The sequence below is a fragment of the Mus caroli genome, unplaced genomic scaffold (genome assembly GCF_978045245.1).
Source record: "Mus caroli unplaced genomic scaffold, Mus_caroli_1 scaffold_12, whole genome shotgun sequence".
Taxonomy (NCBI): Eukaryota; Metazoa; Chordata; class Mammalia; order Rodentia; family Muridae; genus Mus; species Mus caroli.
In genome coordinates this window covers 95913489-95936668 of record NW_028227267.1, presented here as the reverse complement: position 1 = coordinate 95936668, position 23180 = coordinate 95913489, and the positions used below count along the sequence as shown (strand labels likewise).

General features: G+C 44.4%; 1 long non-coding RNA gene across 1 annotated transcript in view; it reads right to left on the bottom strand.

Annotated features, from left to right (window-relative positions):
- Window positions 1-20386, bottom strand: part of LOC147001932 (uncharacterized) — a 30482-nt gene extending 10096 nt beyond the window's left edge. Inside the window, exons 1-3 of the long non-coding RNA XR_015044754.1 lie at window positions 20255-20386; window positions 9652-10019; window positions 8971-9048 (exon numbers count right to left, since the gene is read on the bottom strand). This is a non-coding gene — a long non-coding RNA (uncharacterized LOC147001932). The remainder of the gene's footprint in view (window positions 1-8970; window positions 9049-9651; window positions 10020-20254) is intronic.
- Window positions 20387-23180: the final 2794 nt, after the last annotated feature.

The window sequence follows — 23180 nt, the reverse complement described above, 5'->3', positions numbered from 1 at the left end:
GAACTGTTTCCAAGGAAACAGGCAACTGGGTGGGGGGTGAGAATTAGAAGCCTGTGACTCAATTAATAATTAGACACTCTGCCATTTTCTCCCTAGCCACACCGCCCATCCATCAGTGTACCTACAGAGGAAGGGCCTAGAGTGTCCACAGAAGAGCCTAGAAGATTCCCTGCCTGTTGCATCCTTGGGATCTGGAAGTTGTCATCCCTCATGCTCCTTTTAATTCCAAAACTGCCTTACATATCATTGTCTCAGTGGGTGGTTAATTTGCCCTTTTTAAATGTGCATGAGATGGTACCATTTGGGGCCACTAAGATGGCTCACCCGGTCCTGCTAAGCAAGCCTGATGATCTGAATTCCACCTCCAGAAGCCAGGAAAGGCAGCAGAATTTCAGAAACAACTTCACAAGGTTATCTGAAATCCACATGTGTGCAAAGCCTTGTTCATACATGCATTCCTTTTTTTTTGGTTTTTTTTTTTTTTGGTTTTTTTCGAGACAGGGTTTCTCTGTGTAGCCCTGGCTGTCCTGGAACTCACTTTGTAGACCAGGCTGGCCTCAAACTCAGAAATCCGCCTGCCTCTGCCTCCCGAGTGCTGGGATTAAAGGCGTGCGCCACCACGCCCGGCTTCATACATGCATTATTGTGTGCACACACATCATACACAAACATACATGTACATACAATAATAACAATTTATTTTTTTGTTTGTTTGTTTGGTTGGTTTTTTGAGACAGGATTTCTCTGTGTAGCCCTGGTTGTCCTGGAACTCACTCTGTAGACCAGGCTGGCCTTGAACTCAGAAATCTGCCTGCCTCTGCCTCCCAAATGCTGAGATTAAAAGGTGCGTGCCACCACTGCCCGGCAACAATTTCTTTCTCTCTCTCTCTCTCTCTCTCTCTCTCTCTCTCTCTCTCTCTCTCTCTCCTTTCTTTCTTTCTTCCTTTCTTTCTTTCTTCCTTTCTTTCTTTCTTTCTAGATATTTTCTTTGTTTACATTTCAAATGTTATCCCGTTTCCTAGTTTCCCCTTCGAAAACCCCCCTCTCCCCTCCCCTCTTCACTCTGTTCTCCAACCCACGCACTCCTGCTTCCTGGCCCTGGCATTCCCCTACACTGGGGCATAGAACCTTCACAGGACCAAGGGCCTCTCCTCCCATTGATGACCAACTAGGCCATCCTCTGCTACATATGCAGCTAGAGCCACAAATTCTACCATGTGTTTTCTTTGATTGGTGGTTTAGTCCCAGGGAGCTCTGGGGGGGGGGGGGGGGGTACTGGTTAGTTCATATTGTTGCTCCCTCTATGGGTTGCAAACCTCTTCAGCTCCTTGGGTACTTTCTCTAGCTCCTTCATTGGGGACCCTGTGCTCAGTTTAATGGATGGCTGTGGGCATCCACTTCTGCCTCTCAGGAGACAGCTTTATCAGCCACCTGTTAGCAAGCTCTTGTTGGCATCTACAATAGTGTCTGGGTTTGGTGGCTGTTTATGAGATGGATCCACAGGTGGGGCAGTCTCTGGATGGTCGTTCCTTCAGTCTCTGCTCTGAAACAATTTCTTTTTAATTTGAGATTCTTTCCTTCTCTAAAAAAGCCAGGGGCGATGATCCTAGCACTTGGGAGGCTGAGGCAGAAGGATCACTCTATATAAAAAGTCACTCTCAGAAACTGAGGTGTTTGGAAATTCCTTTGCACACCACCAGACAGCCTTTGGAAGCTGAAGGGTTACACAACCGAATTTTCTAGCAAGATTATTCCGAGTCTTTTCAAACCGTTTCAGTCACTTGTTTTTGCTTACTCATTGCGATGCTATTTGGACGTTCCTGTGCACCTGCTGCAATACCTGTGTAGTCAGGAAGAACCATTAACAAAGCAAAAGGACTGCCAGGTCTGCCTGAGGAGTCCTAATGGGACTGTGTACCAAAAACAAAGATGCTCTGAACCCTGTCCCTCACCTACCATGGGCAATTCACCTAACTCTACTGTGCTTATGCTTTGTTTAAGGAAGGAAAAACAAAACCTAAACAGTACTTACACCATGAGGACTAATGTCAGGCGTTAGTGACGCTAAACTATGCCACGTTGCTCAGCTGAGAGCCTTTGCAAAATGGAGGCTTTATGCAAAACCAACAAATTAGGAAGGAAAAAGACACACACACACCACACACACACAGATCCTGTTGAGTCGTTCCAGCAAATAGCTTCATGACTGTCACTGGCTTCATAACAACCCCCACCACCACCACCACCACCACCACCACCGTATCTTCTTTGGTCAACACCCAGAAAGCAATTGGTTTCAACTTTCCAAAAGACATTTAAATCTACAATAGGATACTCCTAACATCTGATATATGCTGCTCTCAGTAGAATCAAATTTAAAGAAGTGACAATGGTCTACCCTGGAAATACAATTTTTTGTTACTATGGGCTTATGTGAGCTTAACTCTCACTCTTAGCTGATAAAAGAAAAGTGTGTGTGTGTGGGGGGGGGTTGAGCTTTCAGGATTTAGGCATTTTCTTCAAACTAAGCAACCTGTTGAACAACTTCTTAATGTGCCTATCAATCATCTGGAGATAAGAAGGGTTTGCATTTATAATAGCTGGTTGCTAAAATAAATATAAGTTACTATAACTAATTCAATCAACAATGGGACCTCAGAGGTCAGCAAAGGAATAATCAAACAGTAAGTATGAATAGGTTGTAATTTTTCTGATTAACAAATGTTCCTCTTGTCATATGATGTTAAGAGCTGCTTGAAGCTCTCGGGTATATTTAGAATGTATGTATTTACATAGGAGGGGTCTCTGTGTACACACCCAATCAGAAACCCATGAGTCTACAAGTCTACAAACATTAAGTGGTGCTTTCAGAAAACATATCTCCATGTGGCATGTATTTTTTTTTTTTTAAAAACAGGTTCAGCCACCACAATTCAGAGAATCCGGCAGAAATCAAATAAAATCACAACCTCTCTGGTCAAACCCAGTGATAAAAGAGAGCACTGCAGATTATTTTATAAAGCAGTTGATATGTTCAAACTGGTAACTTCATGTTTTCCCAATTTAAGTTGCGCCATTCATCCTGGAGGTGACAGAAGTCCTGGATCCTGAGCCACCAGCCCTCTGAACCAGGTCAACTGCAGAGTAGAAGGCTAAGACCCTGCAGCTCATCACCTGTGGCTCTCCTTGCATTCAGAGTCGCACCAAAACGTTATATCTAGGTTTCTGCAGCTCCTGGGTCTTTATCTGCACTGCTGTCTTGTCCAGCTGTGTCAGTGGAGATGTGAAGAGGGAATAAAGAAGGTTCAGCACGAAACAGAAGAGTTAGGGTAAAAAGCTTTGGAGAAAGAAGACAGTGGAAGTAAAAGTCAAAACAAGGACCCCGGTACACACGCACACACACTCACACTCACACACACACACACACACACACACACACACACACACACACCCCGCTCAGAGAGGCATCTAGGAATGTGAGCCAAAGAGTGACTTAAGTAAGAATAATGTCTTTCTTTAGCTTAGACACACAACTTCATGGCCATGCCAGCTTCTAAGGCTTTAAGATGGCTGGCTGACTTAGCCTTTTCTTGGCCATCATTTTGAGGACTTTGAGAAGCAAATAAAAGTTATGTGGACATGAAGAAGCACGGGAGGGGCAGACAGAGGCGGCGGACATTGTGAGGTCAGTCCTTCATTGCAGGTTCCTCCAGAGAAACCTGCCAGAAGCTGAACCTACCCCCTTCCCAACTGCACCACCAGCTCATTGCAAGCATTTCAGAATGGTTGCCATTGAGATCTCTGAAGTACAGGGAACTGAAGCTTCTGCCTCTGACATTTACCAAGGAAGCAACTGACAAGAGACGACTTTTAAACACCTTGCTATGAAAGCAGAGATGTCATTAAGCACTCAGGTTCCTCTCTGAAAATTAAATTTTAACAGGTTTTTGATTGTCACCTCTCTTCTTGTTGCTTTATTTCTCACTCCTTGGAGGGATTCATTTTCAAAAGGATTTACTTAAACTTCCCCCTCAAAATCCAATTTGCAAATACACCTGCAATTGAATTTTCAATACGAACAGTCAACGTCACGGAGGCTATCATTTGCCTACAAAGTGGCCCTAGCTCTTGAGTCTGCCTAGGCTGAACCACCTAGACTCCAGGGTCCCCTCAATCATTCCAGAGACAGAGAAAATGGCAGGACCCACTCTTCAGCCACCTGAACTGAAAGTTTCCATGTATCCCTCCAATAATCTAAGGATGGCGCCTGAGCTTTAAATAAATTTAAATTTGGATCTTGATTTTACCAAAGAAAAATCTGTCCAGAGATGTTTATTCATATATATATGTGTGTGTGTGTGTGTGTGTGATAGAAATAACGAGGTATTATTGAATCACCTTTTAAAATTCTTTTCTGGAAGACATCAAATTATTTGCTTGATTATACACACTGAGACCTCCTGGTCATCAGTCAACAAGCACTTGATGAATGCCTAAGGTATGCCTTGCTTTCCCTGGGGACAGGAAGAAATGAGGGAAAAAGACTGGTGTCACAGAAGTCTGTTATAAGATGTCCGTTAATGATTGAATCTGTCCTGCACAGATACAACCTAATTGTTAAATAGGAGAAACCACTGAGCTGGGCATGGTGGTACAAACCTGGAATCCTAGCACTCCATAGGTGGAAACAGGAGAGTCTTTGTTCCAGGCCAGCCTCAGCTTCATAGGGAACTAAGGCTAGCTCAAACACAGGAGACCCTGATTCACACACACACACACACACACACACACACACACACACACACATATCCCTCCCTACACATACACTCTACATGTTGAGATGGCAAGAAAGTTCTGTGTCTAGACCAAAGAAAGACAAAATAAATAGAGCAATGAAAAGATACAAATGACAGGCTCCCGAGGCAATAAGCATCTTAGTGGGGGAAACTGGGACTGTTGTTAACATGGTATCTGAAGCTATTGTGGAGTGGGCATTGCATGTAACAGAAAGGTGGTGATTTTAAGCACTGGATACAGTTCAGGTGAGCTTCATTATTGACTACATAAAACTCCCTTCGCTTTCCATTAAGTTAACTGTTATTCACAGATTGCATCATTCTAGAAGTTTAGTGTCTCTGGTTTCCCAGCAGCTACCTCCAGCACTGCCAGTAACACCTCGAAGGCAGGCGCATTTTCATCACACTAGGTTTAAACTGTATGGGAGCTGCTAATGGCCGTTCTTTCTGGGCTAAGAATGTTTTGTTTTTCTGATGCCAGTTCATTCCATCTTTCTTTGTCTGAACCAGTCCCTGCCAGGAGGATCCAGACTGGGCCATGAGACCTGTTTCTCTTTGTTTGTTTGTTTCTTATTGCTGATTTGTTTGGTTGGTTTTTCTGAGACCAAGTCTTACTGTGTAGCACTGGCTGGCCCAGAACTGGATTTGTAGACCAGGCCCTCCTGGAATTCACAGAGATCCACCTGCCTCTACCTCCCTGTGCTGGGGTTAAAGATGTGTACCACCAGCCTGCATATTTCTTATTTTGTCCACACACACACACACACACACACACACACACACACAGTGCTGAGGACCAAACCCAGCGTCTTGTGCTTGCTAGGCAAGAGCTCTACCACTGAGCTAAATCCCCAACCCTGTCACCATATTTTTAAAAAACAACATCGCTCACAAAACCTGCAATTTATCAGTTTGACTAGGCAGGCTGGCTAGTGGGCTTCAGGGATCTCTGCCTGCTTCTGTACTTCCTCCTGAGACAAGGGTTTATGTTCCCCTACTGTCATGCTTTTTACATGGGTTCAGAGGAGAGGGGACCGAGTGTCCAGCATGCACTAAACCAGCTGAACTATATCCCCAGCCCAACAAAAAGGGAAGAAAAAAAAAAAAAAAAAAGGAGTAGGAGAAGTCTGACCGGATATCACTTTAGCCCAAGGTAATAGGAGAGATGTTTTTCCCTATGTATTTTACTTTGTCTTGGAGACAAAAATCTCACCATCTTAGGTGTCAAGGCCCACTAGGTGGTCTAGACCAGACTTGCCTGGAACTTGTAATGCTCTTCCTGCCTCTGCCTCCTAAGAGCTGGGATTCCTGGCATCATGAATCACCACCTTGTCGAGCCTGTTTGGCCTCCTGTAAGCAATTCATTCTCATATTCTCTCTGTCTCTCTGTCTCTCTCTCTCTGATTTAATGTGCATTCATGTGTCCCAGCACATACACATTTAGAGATCAGAGAACAACTCTGTACTATGGGTTCGTGGCTTCCACCTTTGACACGGACGGCCTCAGTGGGTCAAACTCGGGTGGCCAGGCTTCTCTGCAGCAAGCACCTTTACCGGATGAGCGGTTTCCCTGGCCTGTAAACTCTAAACTTTATTTTTAACTTTATAGACATGATTATATGGGACCTGTCATAACTCAGCAAATATAGTATATGATGATCACAAGGTACTCAGTGTTTCTCTTTCCTTAGATATTTATAAAGTAATTTTGATCGGCTGTAATATTTTTTTTTTTTTTTGGTTTTTCGAGACAGGGTTTCTCTGTGTAGCCCTGGCTGTCCTGGAACTCACTTTGTAGACCAGGCTGGCCTCGAACTCAGAAATCCGCCTGCCTCTGCCTCCCAAGTGCTGGGATTAAAGGCGTGCACCACCACCGCCCAGCAGCTGTAATAATTTTTACGTACTTATTCAATAAATCAACCTGTGGAAGGCTTCTCTTTCAACACAAAACTCGGGTTTCTTTTGCAGAGATGTTAGAATAGGATCTCATCTAGCCCAGGTCGGTGTGGGACATCCTCTATGGTTGGGGATGACTTGGAATTGCTGATCCTCCTCCAGCCTCTGTCCCTGAGTGCTGGGATTACAGGCACATGTACCCACACCCAGCTTCGCTCTCTTGATTACATCCTTCACAGCAACTAATGAAAAACATCGACTTGGCACTAGCCATATCACTACAGAAAGGCCTGGATGTGATTGTCTCTCTGCTTAGATCATGGATCGTCACTTACTAGTTATGTTTTGTGCTATTAAAAACAAAAACAAAACCAAACAAAGGAGGGCCTGTGAGGTGGCTCAGCAGGTAAAGCTCCTGCTGACAAACTCAGCCACCTAAGTTAGATCCCTATAGCCACTTGGTAGTAGGCAAAGGACCAACTCCTAAAAGGTGTCCTTTGATCCCCATTTCTTCATCGTGCAACACTCGCATACCCCTCCCCAGCTCCACACATAAACAGACAAACATATAAATACATGTAATTTTTAAAAATTAAGTTCAAAAACTGTTTAGGGCTTCACTAAGCAACCCTCGGATCATTGTCCACATGGCCGTTGGCGGTAGCATATTTTAGTATATATTGGAGCCTCCCTGCATTGTTAGATTTATCACTCTCTATTGTAAGGTGTATCTGACTGTGCCAAGGGCTTGAGGGTCATGTGAGAGCAGGACTGTGCTGCTTTCTGGTGGGGACTCCAAAAGGATGCCTCCTGTTCAAGGGGAAAACGGACTCCTCTTGTTTGGGGACAGGGTGCCGTGTGGTCCTCCCACATCCTACACGGTTTCTGACCTAAGTCTTCACTCCGTGCAGGCCCCCACATTCGTCTCCTCCACCTCTGGGATCTCCCGGGCACATGTGACCTTTGCTGGTTCCAGTTCTGTTGGAGCACTGCTAATCTTGATATCCTTGCTTGTCCTTTGGAGCAGGAAGTTAGTCTTCACTTTTTACGGGCCCCCTGGAATGGCCTCTGCGACTGATCACAATTCCAAGATTGGAAGATAAAGGAATTGGAATTGGAAATTCTTGCTGCCTCTGATACAGATGATAGTAGAAATCTTAGCCTACCAGAGTCCGCCATCGTGAGTAAGCCCCAAAAACTGCTAGATAGGGACGATCTTGCATAGATAAGCCTCAGGGACAGAATAGGACAAAGAATGTGGTCTTCACCTAGATTTACTGCAAAGGGGAACCAAGAGATCTGACAAGAAGACTTGTGAAGTCCAAATTCCTAAGGCCTTTGACGTCCCCAAATTTAGTCCAGCTGGAATGAAGCCAGCTACCTCACCCACCACATTTAAGATGAGGGACATAGACTTGGAATTTTTTTGTTTTTTTTTTTTGAAACAGGGTCTTATGTTGTAGCTCAGGATGTCCTCGAACAAGCAGCCAACACCCCGCCTCAGCCTCAACATGGTTTATTTAAAAAGCCAAGACCAAGCTGGCCATGGTGACATGGTGATACAGTCTAAATAAAACCTCAGCTCTCGGCAGACTGAGTTACGCTTACTGGAAGAGGTCATTGTGGGCCACACTGGAGTTCAAGATTAGCAGGAACCATTTAGAATGTCTAATAAACAAAGACTGTCTTGCTCTGAGGACCCTGTCACAGACCGATGTGCAAGCCTGGTACCAGGGAATAGCTTTAACTTTAGGCTTCATTAATGCAGTTTGTAAGAGGTGTCAGAAGCACCTATGAGAAGAATGTAGGAAACTGAATTTAGCCAGGAATCTGACTTGTTGGCTCAGGCCCGTCCGTCATCTTAGCTCTGGAAGGTGGACACAGCAGGATCAGGAATTCATGATAACCCTTATCCACATCATAAGTTCAGCACAGCCAGAACTACACGAGATCGTAGGGGAAGAAAAACCAAAGAAATAAAAATAAATAAATTACATCTCAGGTGAGGCAAAAAAAAAAAAAAATTAGGTTAAATTACAGTATCATTTGGTGAGATAAAGTGACGTCATCCAACTTTAAGAACCAGAAAGAGAAGCGTTGAGTTGTTTGTTTTGTGTGTGTGTGTGTGTGTGTGTTGGGGTGGGTGGGTGTTTGTTTTCTGAATGAGAATTGTGAGGTGCGTTTGAAGAACACAAGTGTAATTACAGACAGACACTAAACTGAGCACTGCAAAACTGCGAGGAACTTTCAATGCTTGGCACTTTCAGCACGCACTTACCTGCTGAGCTCCGTTCTTGGTCCATTGGTTCCAGGTGTCTTCTCTCTCCCAGGAAGGATCAGAGCATCATGAAAACACCTGCTACCGGCCAGGAACAATGGAAAGTTGTTTTTGGTTTTTGTTTTGTTTTATTTTTATGGAAGACCACAAAGAACCTAGAACGTGGTCGTTTTTTATTTGAGCTCTAGATTTCAGTGGGGGCTGGGGGGGAGAGGTGGTGTCACAAATTAAAATAAATTCATTTAGCTTCCCCCTAAAGCTCGAGGCCAGCCTGGTCTACAGAGTGAGTTCTAGGACAGCCAAGGCTACACAGAGAAACCCTGTCTCAAAAAAAACAAAAAAGAAAAAAAAAATATTCATTGGATTCTTTCAATGCTATGAGTTTTAAGAATAAAGGGAGAAAAAGGGCAGAACTCCTGCCTTCAAAAAGATTAAAAATTGCCTAATAAATGAAAAATAGCATATGAGTATCATACTCGCCATAGACATTGAAGAATCACGACTCTAGTATTAGGCATATAAAGGAATAGCCAAGCTCGTCTGGGGCCTGGAGTAGAATTTCTAGAGCACCCTCCACAGAAATGGCTTTATTTCTAAAGAATGAGATGGAATTCTCCCAGAGGACAAAAGAGAAGGAGAAACTTGATGTGTGAAGGTCTATGGAAGATTTCCACTGCTTACCTCAGGCGCTGTCTGTCTCCTCATTGGTGAAATGAGACTCGGAAGGTCTAGTTGTGCAAGATCTGTATGAAGGAAGGATCCAGGAGACAATGAAGATCGGGCCCCTAGCATGTAACTGTGCCAGGTGCCGTAAATGGTAACTGCTAATATTGCAGCGGCAGAAATTCCCAATACTGTTTTCAGAACAGCTGCCTTTGCCACCTTTGACTTGGCCACATCCTCTTTGGCACAGTGCTTCTGTCAAAGCCAGAATTCAGTTTCTATTTGATGGGTAGGTAGCAACAGATGATGCTCTGGGACCCTTTCTCAGTGCTGAGCTCCGTTCTTGGTCTTAATATGAATTATCTCTTTGAAATGTCCCAACAATCCTGAAAGGAAAATACTGCTGTTCAGTGTGTTTGCTGTTTGGTAAGGTTCTCCTATTTCCATCACTGTTCAACTTTCAGGAGGCAAAGGCAGGGGGGATCTGTGTAAGTTTGAGGCCAACCTGGTCTATAGAGAGCATTCCTGAACAGTTGGCAGAGGAAACCCTGTCTCAAAACAAAACAAAACAAAAAGAATTCTTCAATGAGTTATTAAATAACTATTCCAATGGAAGGTGAAAACACAGTCTGAAAATAATTGAACCAAGTTATTCCCAGCGGCTTGGAACAGCTTAGTGTCAATAATTCTTGCCCTGTCACTTCTTGGCTTTTTAGATTACACCAACTCTTCTTAACTAGTGGATTTAGTCACTAGCCCACATGGACAGGTCCTAGAGAGAAGGGACAGAACCAGAAATGTGCAGGGCAGAAAGGACATTGATTTTATCCTTATACAAGCAAGACTTTGTGAAAACAGTCCAGTGGGCACTGAAGGCTCCTGAGACATCATTCTGTAGCTCCGTGCAACCTTCTACTCTCCGTGCAAGCAAGGGTGGACTTCAATTTGTAATCCTCCTGCCTCCACCACACAAGTGCTGAGATTACAGGGCCCCACCATCATTACTAGCTTATTTGGGGGAACAAACAAAAACAAAAACAAAACAAAGGTTATATAGACCAAGAGCTATCAGTGGCATCCAGGGGCTAGCCTCTAGTGGCTGAGGCCAAGAATACTGCCAAATGTCCTACAGGACAGGGACAGGACAAACCAACACTCTGGTCCAGTGGATGGAGAGTGCCAAGGTGGAGGGAGGCTATTTAATGACATAGGAAAGTTATTATGATGTAAATGGGGAGCAAGATAGATTAAGAATGTATGTGTCAGAGCTGGGCGTGGTGGCGCACGCCTTTAATCCCAGCACTTGGGAGGCAGAGGCAGGCGGATTTCTGAGTTCGAGGCCAGCCTGGTCTACAAAGTGAGTTCCAGGACAGCCAGGGCTATACAGAGAAACCCTGTCTCGAAAAACAAAAAAACAAAAACAAACAAAGAATGTATGTGTCAGATAACAGTGAATCTGCAAAAATGATTGGCAGAACAAGGGTGTTATGGTTTTTGTTGTTGGTTTTTTTGTTTGTTTGTTTGGTTGGTTGGTTGGTTTCTCTGTGTAGCACCAGCTGTCCTGGAATTCGCTCTATAGAGCAAACTGGCCTCTGGATATTGTTTTTCCTAGGAGATCCTGCCAGAGTAGCAGGTTGACACGTGAAAACGTGGGAGTAGACGGTAAGGATCCTTCCTTGTTTCATTCGGCTGAACTGTCTTTTGTATAGCAAGTACACAGTATCTCACAATGGTTAAAAAAATTAGCATATGATCTAAACTTTCTTTGAGACAGAATAAATTGACTGGACCAACCTGACATTCCTCAAGACCCCCTACCTCCACCTCCTTGGGTGTTCTCATCACAAGTGTGTGCCACAACCCTCAGCTTTATAATTAACTGTTCTCTAAAAAGGACAGACTGACCCTGGAATTCTTACTACTGTGGTGGATACAAGAGGATCCCAAGTTCGATGCTAGCTTGAGCAATTTAGCAAGAACCTGGCTCCAATTAAAAACAACAACAATAACAACAAAAACCACAGCAAGGGGACATACACCATAATCCAAGTAGCCAAGAGGCAGAGGCCACGGGCCACGGGATTGCCACAGGCTCAAGACCCTTCAGGACTACAAATACAAAGCAAGTACCAGGCCAGCCACGGCTAAATAGCAAGGTACCATCTCAAAAGAATAATAGTAACTTCTAAATGGGTTAGAGATGTAGCACTTGTCTGGCTTGCCTGAGGTTCTGGGTACAGTTCACCCTGAAACCTCCAGAAACCACCCTGCTTCTGTCTCTCAGCCAGTGCTGGGATTAAAGGCGTGTGCCAGCATTCCGGGCTTGATAACTACCTAGTAATCGAGATGGAATAAAGCAAGCAAAAAGGAATAAAATACTAGCCATGTACAGGGTCACATACTTGCAATTTCAGCATTGGAACACTAAAGCAAGAAGAAGGTCATGTGTTCAAGTCCAGCCTAGTCTACATCGTAAGGCTTGGACCAGCCTGTGCGGCACAGCGAAATCTTGTCTTAGAAAAAAACAGACTGAAATGCATTGTAATGCTTCCTTGTGAGGCTACAGTGTCCCATGCAAAGGTTATAGTGACACATATCTGTGACCTTAGCTGATCCAGAGGCAGAACCTGGGGGATCTTGAGTGGAAAGCCAACCTTGCTTAGTTTGTGAGATTCAGTCTCAAAGTAAAATATTAGTCACAAAGGACTAAGGATAGTGTTCCAGAGTGGAGCCCTTACCTGACACCTTAGGGCCGCAGAGCTAATGTCCAACTGTTCAGCAAAAAGACAAAGTAAATCTTTACAAACAAAATTTCAGGAGAGTTGCTACTGAGCTTCCTCCCCTGGGTCATAAAGGGTATCCAGAGAAACACGGTCAAATCCTAGGTCATGAAACAGCATTGACGGATGAGAATAGGGTTAGCTCAGCTCAGAAGTGACCACCAGTCAGCTTCCACGACAACTAACGTTTTCCTTCAGGCTGTGTGCAAATGACAAAGGAACAGTTATAGGTGAAGGAAAATGCTTCAGTTGTTTTGTTGGTTTTTTTTGGTTTTGTTTTGTTTTGGGTTTTTTTTTTTTTTTTTTTTTTTCCTGTCAGAACAACAACAAAAAAAAAAAGTCTGGAGACAGAAAACATCTAATTTTAATGTAACGCTAAGTCCAAACGCAATGCTGAGTCCAAAGACGGTACAGCTGTTTGGATTTGGTTGTTTAGCTCAGCTGTTTTATTCTGAGCCGGGCACAGCTGCCTTTTGATGTCCTCTGGTATTCATGACTGTGCTATAGCAGGGTTCAAAGCAAGCAAGCCAGCCAGCCAGCCAGCCAGCCAGCCAGCCAGAGCTGGGCCTGCCACTTCTAGTGACAATTCTGCTCAGTTTTGGCTGTGTTCTTCTTGTGAGCTTTGCCTTTTTCTCCAGAATGCTGCTCTCAAGAGCAGCTCTGTTCTCGAAAGGATAGCTCAGTGCTGTTCTTCAGTCAATTTCCAGAACCTATTCAAACTTAAAATGGCGTCACTATTAATGATTGTCTGTTCAAGACAGGGTCTCACCATGTAGTCCTAGCTGCCTCAGCCTCTAAGCATTGAGATAACAGGAGTGCACGACCTTGCTCTGCAGTCAGCCTGATTATTTTAGGCTAAGCCCACAAGGTGCAGAGCTAGTCCAGCATGAGCGAGGCCCTGGGCTTGGTCCCTAGCTCTTAGCACAATCAGGCACTGTGGCGCACGTCTATAGTCCCTCGAGGGAGGCAGGGAACCGGGAGTTCAAGGTCATCCTTGCCTACACGGCGTGTTTGGGGCCAGCCTGGGCTACTTGAGATCTTACAACAAAACAAGAAAGCAAACCAAAAAAAATAATAATAATAATACAAACAATTACTTCCTGTGTGCAGAGGTGGTTCGCTGTTGCAGTGCAGAAGTGGGCGTATGTTGTAGTGACATTTTAAAAGTAATGCTTGTCATCTCCACCTAAACAGTTACAAATGGAATAATAACGAGTTTGAGGTGTGCTTTTAGATAATAAAGGAGTAACAAGCACGGGCAGGTAGAAGGACCGGGAAATTTAAGTCAGATGTGAGTTGGCCCTTGTTAAAGCTGAATACAGAGGGTGATTGTTCATTATGCCTGTCTCCTTTTATATTTGTATGAGAATTTCCATGAGAAAAAATGTTTTAAATATGTAAATTTAAAGTCATAAATGTCTATAACCCTTGCCACCTTGGTTCCATAGCTAATGATTTATATTCAGAAACCCTCAAACCCATGCAGATGCAACTAAGTGGAGGGGATTTTCCTATAGCACTGCAAGAGCCAATGGTTGGAAACCACAGTCATATCCAACGCTGAGGCCATGGGTCAAGGGGACTGTCATTCACTTAACCATTCTTAAGGTCAAGGATGACCTGACCGCCTCCACCTTAGAACTAAGAGCAGCAGGATAATCTTAACAAAGCTTAGCAGGTCCTACAAGGACCCTGAAGGACAGTCCAACAGGAAATCTTGCCCTGGAAGAGTGGTGGCCCACAGAGAGGCAGGGAGTAGGGGGAGGTAGACAGCTCTGCAGGAGGAGTCACAAGTGGTGTGTACTAAAGGAATTCCAAAAGCAAGCTTTTGTCATACCTACTGAAATACTTAGGAATGGAAGAATAAAGTGTTTGAGACACACTTTTGAATAATAAAAGAGTAGGAAGCAGGAAGCCAGCGGAAGAACAGGCCAATTAAAGTTGCAGGTGAGGTGGTCATTGTTGAGGCCTGGAAATCTGCTTGGAAATCTGAGGGATCACTATGCCAGCAATGGTGATGAGTCAGTACCCAAGAGCGCTGACAGACCCAGGTGATGTCACCACTTCCTGCCCCAGGAAGTCTCAGGTGGGGGAGGAGGGCCTGTGGACCATAGATCAGATCAAAGGACTGGGCACTTCTCTCCTTTCCTCTCTAAGTTGGAGCAGCAGACTTGCCATTCTGTGGCACAGAGCTTTTTTTTCAGTTGGTGGACAGAGCACTTCCTGCGTGGCTTCTCCAGCTCTGGAGTCTGGTCCTCTGCCCGACAGCTCAAGTCCTCCCTGGGTCCTCTAGGGATAGGTGGGATCTGTAGTTCCTTCTCCAAGCAAATAGACCCACTTACATCATCTTCTCCCGGCTGACATCTATAGGCTGGCCAAGGTTTGCTGAATGGCAAAGGGAGCCTGGGAAAGCCTGTGCATAAACTGAAAGCTGTTTTGGGGTCCAACCTCCTTAGTTTCTTGGTTATGATAGGATGACCTACAAGGATAGGAAGTAGGGAGTCATAGGGAGTCACGCACAGATGGAAGAGGTGTGTATTGTGGAGCTGAATTTGGAACACCGTGTTTCCCCCCCCTTCTTCCTTCCTTCCTTCCTTCCTTCCTTCCTTCCTTCCTTCTTTCTTCCCTCTCTCCTTCCCTCCCACTTGTCTCCCTTCCTTCCTTTTCTTTCTTTTGAGACAGATTTTCTTTGTATAACCCTGGCTGTCCTGGAACTCACTCTGTAGACCAGACTGGCCTCAAATCTCAGGATCTATCTGCCTCTGCTTCCAGAATAGTGGTATCAAAGGCCTGTGACACCCCTCTCCCCCAAACATTGGCTTTCTTTTGCTACACTTCAACTAGGAAAGACAAGCCACTTCAACTTCCTAGTTAGTATTTTCTTCCTCTGCAGGTTAATAAAATAATAAGCACCTTGGGCTTGAGAGATGATTCAGTGGTTAAAGGGCTTGATGCACAAACATCAGGACTGGCATTCCAGTCCTCTAGAACATGTAAATGCTAGGTAGGCATAGCAACCAACCGCAATTACAGCCCAGGAAGGGAAACATAGAGGATCCTCAAGGCAAGCTAACAAGCAAGACTAGCATAGGAACCCGAGCAAATGAACTCTCACACATGAGCACTCATGCACGTGCAAAGCATGCACTTACACACTCCTGCACAACACAGGACGTTCACAAAAACGTGAACATCGAAGAAGACAACACAGCCTTCTATAGTAAGGTGCGGTGGTGGCCGCACATACTTGTAATCCCAGCATCCCTAACTGCAAGTTCAAGACCAGCCTGAGGTATATGGTGAGACTGGGTCTGAAATGTAAAAGAATCGCCAGCGACATTATCCTCACAGGGGCATGTTGCAGGATTACAGGAAAGCAGGCCTTACACTGTAAATGACTAGGTGGCTATCAGAACACATGCTATTATTGTTAGATCTGAAAAATTGGGACCAGCAAACCAACAAGAGTGTACCTCACTGACGGGAGTCTGATGTATTTTGAGCAGCACTTTTGGCAGAGTCTTAACTACTCTTTCTTTCCTGAATCACGGTTTGCAGTATGATCTTTAGTACGGTGTTGTTTATGGTAGTTGGGTGTTGTCGTGTTGGCTATGGTCATTGGGCATTGGCTATACTTCCATGAAGTTTTTATAGGGATAGAAGTTAGGGAAGCCAGTGTTGGATTTTCCAAAGAGGTCTGTACGTTTCCATCCCTTTGAACTCTGTTCACCATCAGTACAAGATCTGAGACAGGGATGCCACATCCCAGCTCCTCCACTTTATTGACCCACAGCTATGACAAAGACCCTGTCCCTGTGCTAGGGTCCTATGGGTAGTGATGATTACATCCAACATCACCCTCGAGAACCATGGGTATAGCTATGCAATTAAATGTGCTGTCCAGAGGAGGGTCTGTCCACAAAGACAGGGTCCCTCCAGCCTCACAGGTGAACTGACTTTATGTGGATGTTCATAGATTAGTGATGCTCTCAGCTTTTATCATAGCAGCTACTCTTTGAAGTCATGCACAGCTAATGTAGAGATTCCCAACTGGGTGAAGTAGAAAGGCTGTGAAACTGTGGAGTGGGTGGCCTAAATAAGACATCAATATCACCCCACCAAGTTTCAACAAGCGTCACCGGAGGAGCAGAGTCTCGGAGGACAGTAGTCTCAGAGGACAGCAGGAAAACCGCATCCTCTGGACACAGCAACCACTGTGCCAGTGAGCTCAGTTCAGCTGCGGTTGTTCTCAGTAAATCTGCACAAGAGCTGCCTACCCACTCGCCACTTTATCTGCATGAGGGAAGACCTTGTGGGACACTACCCCTCGCTGAGGAACAGCTAATAGGTACTCAGAGAGGGGGCGTTAGAGAATACACAAAAAGCTAGTGTCGAGGAAAACGGCTCGGCCCTTTAAGGTGCTTACTCCCAAGCCTGACTCACACCATGGGTGGAGAGGACCAACACACAGTGGAGGGGACCCAAGCCCTGCAAGCTGTCTTCCCTCCGACGTTTACGTGTAAGCAATGCCATGGATGCATGTGCACACGCACACACACATGCATACACACACAGGAGTGAAAATAAAAATGAATCTTAAATATTTTTTCCAGTGAAAACGTCTACTTGTGGCTCATCTGTTCATTACCATTTAATGTAACAATTGTTCCCAGAAGATTTAGAACTCTCGTTTTGCTGTTTTCTCTTTGTCCCCACTTTACTGACTTCTTTAAGTTGACTTTTTTTTTTTCCTCTTCAAAATTCTATTTACATTTCTCTGTTGAAGCTGGTTGTGGTGACACATGTCTTTAATCCTCAGGAGACAAAGGTAGACAGTCTAGTCTATATACTGAGTACCAGCACAACCAGGACCACATAAAACCTGTCTAGATAAAATAATAATAATAATAATAATAATCCATTAAATTTGTCTCCTGGTCTTTAGCCGTGTTGTCTATCTGTTTTGGCTCTTTTTGCTTGGTTTTGTTTTGGTTTTGTGCTACAAATGGAATTCAATATTTAAAATAATCTATACTGTTCCTTTTCTACTTTAACTGTGGTATTAGTTCATTTTCAGTTGCTACAATAAAGTACTTCGGGTTGGGTAAATTGTAAAGAGGTTTATTTGACAGGGTGGGCAAGGGGGTGGGGGTATAGTTTAAAGGGCAGAGTGCTTACCCACTATACACAAAGCCCTGGGTTCTATTCGCAACAACCCATGACAGCGGGCATAATGGTGTGCACCCATGAGGAGGATCAAAAGTTCCATTATCCTTAGCTTCACAGGAAGTTTAAACCTAGCCTGGGTTATGTGAGACTACACATGCATGAATGTGTGTGTGTGTGGGTGTGTGGGTGTGGGTGTGTGTGTGTTTACTTCACAGTTCTGGAAGTCCAAGAGCCACCTTCTCTTTGGCTGCCATGGAAATCATGGCTGAAGGCATTAAGATGCCAGAGGAGCCACAGACTGGGAGGAATTAGGTGCATCCATTTATACTTTCTTGAACTGACTCTACATCAGTCACTTTTTAAGGCTGTGCTTCCAGCAGCCTAACCACCTCCCCAATAGGCCACACCCTCCTAACTACCTCCCAACAGGTCACACCCTCCTAACTACCTCCCAATAGGCCACACCCTCCTAACTACCTCCCCAATAGGCCACACCCTCCTACCTACCTCCCAATAGGCCACACCCCCTACCTACCTCCCAATAGGCCACACCCCCTACCTCCCTCCCAATAGGTCACACCCCCTACCTACCCCCAATAGGCCACACCCCCTACCTACCCCCCAATAGGCCACACCTACCACTCCCATGCTGTGAGCTCTTGGCATCATGTTATTATTGGAGACAGCACTTTACTGTGACTCCTGGGGTCACCTATGAGCCATGTCCAGACTATCCATTCTGCTTCTTGTAAACTGTGGAAAGTCTGCAGTCACAGTCACCATCTTCCTGCTCATTGTTGTGTTTAGAGACCCCCACAGATGGTGTGGTTGTGTTTGCTTTAGACACTCAGAAAGTCTAAAGAATCTAACAGAAAAAGCGACCAGAGCTAAATAGCTCTAATTTCTCAAGGGAAATTAAATATATCAAATCTTCATAAAATATCAAACAGGCCTGATCATTCACAGTTAACCTTCACAGTCCTTTTCTTTCCTGTTGTCGACAAAGAGCTTGGTTAACTTGCATTATTTTTAATATTTACTCCTTTAGACTCAACGTATTTGACACCATCGTGGGATCATAAGCGGTTTTTAAAAAACAAACTAAAAACAAAACATTCATTTCTTTTTTGGTCAAAACGTTTTTCACAAAACAATTTCAAAGCCATTACAATATCAGGGCAGAAAACTTAGCATTTTCAACAACAACAACAAAAAAATAGTTTGAATGCCGATCAGGAGATTGTCTTCAGTGCTCCACTGGTTATTTCAATTTTATAAAAAAAACTCATTTGGTGGATGTTTTCACAACAACCAAAGGAAAATTGAAGACATTCTGAGTGTATTTCCAAGGATGCTAGCGTTACATAACTACCCAAGAGGGAAAACATGTAGCCCCGTCTGGAGGATGCTTAGCCAGTATGCGTACACCCTTGGGATCCATCCCCAGCAAATGATGCAGAGACTGAAGACTGTTTTCCCTGGTTTTCTCTCTTCCTCCCCCCCACCCCCCACCCCCCATTTGTTTTTCAAGATAGGATTTCTCTGTGTTGCCCTGGCTGTCCTGGAACTTGCTCTGTAGACCAGACTGGGCTAAAACTCAGAAATCTGCCTGCCTCTGCCTCCCAAGTGCTGGGATTAAAGGCGTGCGCCATTCAGGGTTTTTTGGTTTCTATTCCTCTGTGTGTGTGTGTGTGTGTGTGTGTGTGTGTGTGTGTGTGTGCGTGCGTGTGCATGTGTGTGCATGCAGGTGCACATATAAGTGTGGGTAGATATAAGTAGAGGAGAGACGTCAACCCTAGGAGGTATCCCTCAGATATCATCTCCCCCTTTTAAATAGTTACATTGTTTTATTTATACTTACCTACACATGTGTTGGAAACTAACAAACATAATGCGTAATAGAAACTCTATGTGGTCCACAAAGCATACATGATAGATAGATAGATAGATAGATAGATAGATAGATAGATAGATAGATAGATAGACAGAGATAGAAGGTTGGCCTCATACATGAAGGAATTAGCCCCATGAAATGGTCAACCTCCGGAACTCTTATGGAAAATGGAGGACGCACGTGAATGCGGGGTTGCCACTGGGGAAGGAGAAAACCACGTCCAGCAAGTTCCCTCTGACCCCGCCATGGCACAGTATCCCCAGCTCAGACACACAAATACACACAAAAGCAAAGAAATGAAATGTGAAAACCTTCCAGTCCTCCTGCCTCTGCTGCCTGTGTTCTGGCGTCATGGGTCCCAGCAACGTGCACAGACTTCTATTTTCCCTTAACGCTCACTGTTAAAATGCTTATTAAATAAGTCCCATGGTTTGCCACCTATGTCTGACCCTGAGGAGTAGAAAGGAAAGGGGAAACACGGCTCCCACTGATTAATTTTACACTGGAGCACTGGATTTAACCGAAGATGGAATCTGGCTAACTTTAGAGAAACAGACCAATTAGTGGTAAAGAAATGCCCTCATTGAGGGACAGTTCCAAAAAGTTCCATCGGGTTTAGCTAGAGACAGAGGAAGCATGCCCTCGCTGGAGTGAACCATCTGCAGAGGCAAGTAGGGCCTGCTTATCTAAGGAGTCTCTAACGGGGACCATGAAGCGGTGCCCTATTTATAAGCTGTAAGGAAAGAACGCAATGAGCAGTGAAGATAACCTAACTCACCTTTGCATCCGGGGAGGGAAAATGAACCACACACCGTTAAATCTCGGAGGCTGATGGATCTGAAGTCAAGTCACAGAGCGGCATCCTGGCCAACTGGAACCTGGTGTGTTATTTTGGTCATGTCAAACTGCTGTGTTCTGTTTACAACGAAACACTGGGGACATGTTGGAGCCCAGATGATCACTGAGTAGACCCAACAGTGACCAGCAATTAAAGTCTTAGTGGCTTTGAAAATACATTGAGCAAGTTGTCTTTTGCAAACAGTGTTTTCCTTGAAGACTAATAATGTTTAAAAATCTACAGGCCATTACATGTTTGCTTGTGTTATAATCCCAGTTTCGCATTCACCCACCTTATCAAAAATCCAACACCAAAGGCTATATCAACAACACGACACAAAGAAGAAAATTGGCCAGCAGTAGATTTATTCAATTGCTGCAGTGGCTTAAGCCAATGCACACAGCCCCAGAATGTAATTATGCTTTAAAATGTCCTTTAATAGCAGTAATACAAGAATGGGTATATTTTTCCAATGAGGTGGTAATGGTCTTTGCCAAGGAATTGACAATCTGAAGAAGAAGAAAAACGTACAAGAAAGACTAGGAATCAAAACTGGAATAGTTGCTCAAATGCTGTGTCATATGTCTCTAAATCCAACAGGATTCTGGCCAATACCGACAGACAAGAATTCAAGTAGGTAGGTGCCAAAGAGAAGGGTCGGTGTGGAGGCAACACATAAAATTTTAGCACCGAAGAGATGGAAGCAGGGGCTTTAAGGGCAGCCTAGGAAGAGGAGAAAGGAAGGGCTAAGTGGCAAGAAGAAGAAACAGCCTGTTCTGTCACCCAGAGTCAAGTTTTATCACTGTGTTAGGAACCTCAGTGTCACTGAGGTCTGGGAACCAACTCAAGAGTGAAGAAGGTTCCCAGCGGCAAGGCTGTGGTTAATCCATACGATTATAGGTTACTACTGAATAGAATATGCATGCCTTTGCTCCAAGAAGCCTGTGGTCAGGGCTTGAGGATGTATCTTAGTTAGTCCACCATTTTCCTAGAATGCTCCAGGCCTGGGTTTGATCCAGCACCTCCTACAGTAGGCATAGTGGTGTGTGCCAGTAATCCAGCACTCGGGAGCTGGAGGCAGCAGGATGGAGTTCAAGGCCATTGCTACATAGTAAGTTCAGGGAAACAGGGCTAGAGATCATGTTTGGAAAAAAAGAAAAGAAAAGGAAGGAAGGAAAGGGAGGGAGGGAGGGAGAAAGGAAGGAAGGAAGGAAGGAAGGAAGGAAGGAAGGAAGGAAGGAAGGAAGGAAGGAAGGCTATAGCTTAATTTCTCTCATTTTAATCTCTAGAAGTAAATTAAAGACAGAGAAATTATTTTTCCCCCATGGAAGGAAGGATGAGAAGCCAGTAAGAACAAACTCTGGCTAAGGCCAAATTACCCAACTGCAATTTACACTTTAAAATTTGAGAACACTAAGGATCCCCACCACAATTTATGGTGACTTACTAGAGTGATGGCATCTTCACGTTATTTAAAAATGAAGCTTTTATTTTATGTTTTTATTTAGCCAGACATGGAAGAAAGGTCGTGGGATCTTTCCCAGGAGGCAAGCGTGGGATACATAGCAAGTTCCAAGCCAACCTGAGCTCAACAGTGAAATCCTATATCCCTTCGACTCTCCAGAAAGAGTTATAACAAGCCTGACATGGTAGTGCACACCTTTAATCGCAGCACTTGAAAGACAGAGGTAGGAAGAAATCTCTGTGAGTTTTAGGCCAGCCTGTTCTACACAGTGATTTCTATGCTAGCCAAGAGCTATATATAGTGAGACTCTGCCATTAAAGAAAAAAAAGATAACAATGGTAATGAAATTCCTCTAATCCCAACCCTTATTTTATCTGATTTGAAATATAAATTACTAGCTAGGCATGGTGGTGCATGCCTTTAATCCCAGCATAGGCCTGTGGATTTCTAAGAGTTCGAGGACAGCCTAGTTTACAAAGAGACTTCCAGGACAGTCAAATGTATACAGAGAAACCCCATCTCAAAACAAACAAAAAAAAAAAAAAAAAAAAGAAAGAAAAAGAAATATAAGCCGGGCGGTGGTGGAGCACGCCTTTAATCCCAGCTCTTGGGAGGCAGAGGTAGGCAAATTTCTGAGTTCAAGGCCAGCCTGGTCTACAGAGTGAGTTCCAGGACAGCCAGGACTATACAGAGAAATCCTGTCTCAAAAATACAAAACAAAACAAAGAAATATAAATTACTAACACAAAACTAACAATAGAAAGTGTACATTAATATTAGACAATCATCCCAACAGATGAACCAACATTGGCACACTAATTCCATCCTCGATGTGTGTTTCCTCTGTCCTTCCCACTTCCTGCTTTTTGAGTCAGGTTTGTGGCGACCATGCTCAGTCCCCAGTCCTTTTCTCTCCTCCATGGCTTTGGTTAGCATGCCATATTAGGAGCTCTAGAGTATTATCCTGGCCTTCGAAGTATTTTATAGGATGCTCAAGTGCTGTCTCTTACTTCTCATGACACAGACTATGGATATTGTCAGGTCACATGAAGGGGACACACTGTCAACATGACCTATCCCTGTTGGTGTCCCTTGGCCAGAACAGTGTCAACCCATTTCTATCCTGTAGCCACCCGATGTCCTCCTTTTCTTACTGGAGTCAAGTGGTCTTGCAAGCTACAGTTGTGAGCGCTGGATTCCCTTCAAGATGAAGGGACTATACAGTTAACTATTCTGCATTCTCTCCTCTACGATGAAGGTTTTCCTCTTGGGATTACAAGCAGGTGTTTCTTATCCTGACAGAGCCCGTGCTTGAGGTAGGGGGAATTTTCACCAATAACCTTGCTTTTTGAAACTCTAAAATGCTGCAGACCCAACTATTTCCCACCACAGGCTTAGAAT